Raw genomic sequence first — 2,419 nt, forward strand, 5'->3', positions numbered from 1 at the left:
GGTTTGGGGACAATCCCTGAGCCCCTGGCTTCGGTTTCCAGGTGCATGGACCTGCAGCAGAATCCCCTGGACCGGGAACTGGCATCATCACCAAAGAAACAATCACATTCCCCTTTCTGAACTGAGGTGTGGTGTGAGCTCTGGGACAAGCTCAGCTCCTAGCCCCGGTATCAGGAAGCTCAATCCGGGAAAACTTGGTAAATAAGCCTCTGGGAGCTTGGGGACCAATCAATCAATCAATCAATCGTATTTATTAAGCGCATACTGTGTGCAGAGCACTGTACTAAGCGCTTGGGAAGTACAAGTTGGCAACATAGAGAGACAGTCCCTACCCAACAGTGGGCTCGCAGTCTAGAAGGGGGAGACAGAGAACAAAACCAAACATATTAACAAAATCAAATAAATAGAATAGACATGTACAAGTAAAATCAATCAATAAATAAATAGAGTAATAAATATGTACAAACATGTATACATATATACAGGTGCTGTGGGGAAGGGAAGGAGGTAAGACGGTGGGGGATGGAGAGGGGAACGAAGGGGAGAGTAAGGACGGGGCTCAGTCTGGGAAGGCCTCCTGGAGGAGGTGAGCTCTCAGTAGGGCCTTGACGGGATGAAGAGAGCTAGCTTGGCAGATGTGGGGAGGGAGGGCATTCCAGTCCCGGGAGATGACATGGGCCGGGGGTCTACGGCGGGACAGGTGAGGACGAGGCACAGTGAAGAGATTAGCAGCAGAGGAGTGGAGGGTGCGGGCTGGGCTGTAGAAGGAGAGAAGGGAGGTGAGGCAGGAGGGGGCGAGGTGATGGAGAGCCTTGAAGCCGAGGGTGACAAGTTTCTGCCTGATGTGCAGATTGATTGGTAGCCACTGGCGATTTTTGAGGAGGGGAGTAACATGCCCAGAGCGTTTCTAGACAAAGACAATCCGGGAAGTGGCGTGAAGAATGTATTGAAGTGGGGAGAGACACGAGGATGGGAGATCAGAGAGGAGGCTGATGCAGTAGTCCAGACGGGATAGGATGAGAGCTTGAACGAGCAGGGTAGCGTTTGGATGGAGAGGAAACGTCGGATCTTCCAATGCTGCAGAGCTGAGACCGGCAGGTTTTGGTGATGGCTTGGATGTTAGGGGTGAATGAGAGAGCAGAGTCGAGGATGACACAAAGGTTGTGGGCTTGTGAGACGGGAAAGATGGTAGTGCCATCAACAGTGATGGGAAAGTCAGGGAGAGGGCAGGGTTTGGGAGGGAAGACAAGGAGTTCAATCTTGGACATGTTGAGTTTTGCGTGGAGGGCAGACATCCAGATGGAGATGTCCTGAAGGCAGGAGGAGATGCGAGCCTGGAAGGAGAGGGAGAGAGCAGGTGCAGAGATGTAGATTTGGGTGTCATCAGCGTAGAGATGATAGTTGAAGCGGTGGGAGCGAATGAGGTCACCAAGGGAGTGAGTGTAGATCGAGAACAGAAGGGATCCGGGAACTGAACCTTGGGGAACCCCCACAGTAAGGGGATGGGAGGAGGAGGGGGAGACTGCCAAAGAGACTGAGAATGAACGATCGGAGAGATAAGAGGAGAACCAGGAGAGGACAGAGTCTGTGAAGCCAAGGTTGGATAGCTTGTTGTGAAGAAGGGGGTAGTCCACAGTGTCGAAGGCAGATGAGGTCGAGGAGGATTAGGATAGAGTATGAGCCGTTGGATTTGGCAAGCAGGAGGTCATTGGTGACCTTTGAGAGGGCAGTTTCCGTGGAATGTAGGGGACGGAAGCCAGACTGGAGGGGGTCGATGAGAGAGTTGGCGTTGAGGAATTCGAGGCAGCGCGTGTAGACAACTCGTTCAAGGAGTTTGGAAAGGAATGGTAGGAGGGAGATGGGGTGATAACTGAAAGGTGTGGTGGGGTCAAGAGAGGGTTTTTTTTAGGATGGGAGAGACATGGGCATGTTAAAAACTGGAAATCCGTAGTCGGCAGGATTCGAACCTGCGCGGGAAACCCCAATGGATTTCTAGTCCATTGCCTTAACCACTTGGCCACGACCAGAACAATTGGTCCAGGAATAATCAAACTCAAGAAGGGACAAGGTTTTTCCAAGATGAGTGGGGCCCCTTCTCTGTCTCCATGGGAGTAAGTTACTTGGCAAGAACCCAGCAAGAGGAGAAGGAATAATTCTTTAGATGGGAGGAAAAGCTGTAGGATAGAATCCTTGGGACTGCTAGGATTACTGGAGCATAAGGAGTTCAGGATGCAGAAATTGGCTACTTCTGGGAGAGAGACCACCACAGGAACTAAAGCCTGCATTGAAATTGCCATTTTATCAAGTGTGTTAAATTGCAGGCCCCAAGAGCAGCTGTTCATGACAGATCAGCCAACTTAAGCCAAATGTGACTTGTGGAACCTCATTCCATCATGTGGAAATTTCCTTTCATCCTTGA

General features: G+C 50.9%; 1 non-coding gene across 1 annotated transcript; it reads right to left on the reverse strand.

The window, feature by feature from the left end:
• Positions 1-1,946: 1,946 nt before the first annotated feature.
• On the reverse strand, positions 1,947-2,025 carry TRNAS-AGA. Its single transcript has one exon. It is a non-coding gene; the product is annotated as a tRNA-Ser (tRNA).
• Between the last annotated feature and the right edge of the window lie 394 nt (positions 2,026-2,419).

Source organism: Tachyglossus aculeatus, unplaced genomic scaffold (genome assembly GCF_015852505.1).
Source record: "Tachyglossus aculeatus isolate mTacAcu1 unplaced genomic scaffold, mTacAcu1.pri scaffold_78_arrow_ctg1, whole genome shotgun sequence".
NCBI classification, from domain to species: Eukaryota; Metazoa; Chordata; class Mammalia; order Monotremata; family Tachyglossidae; genus Tachyglossus; species Tachyglossus aculeatus.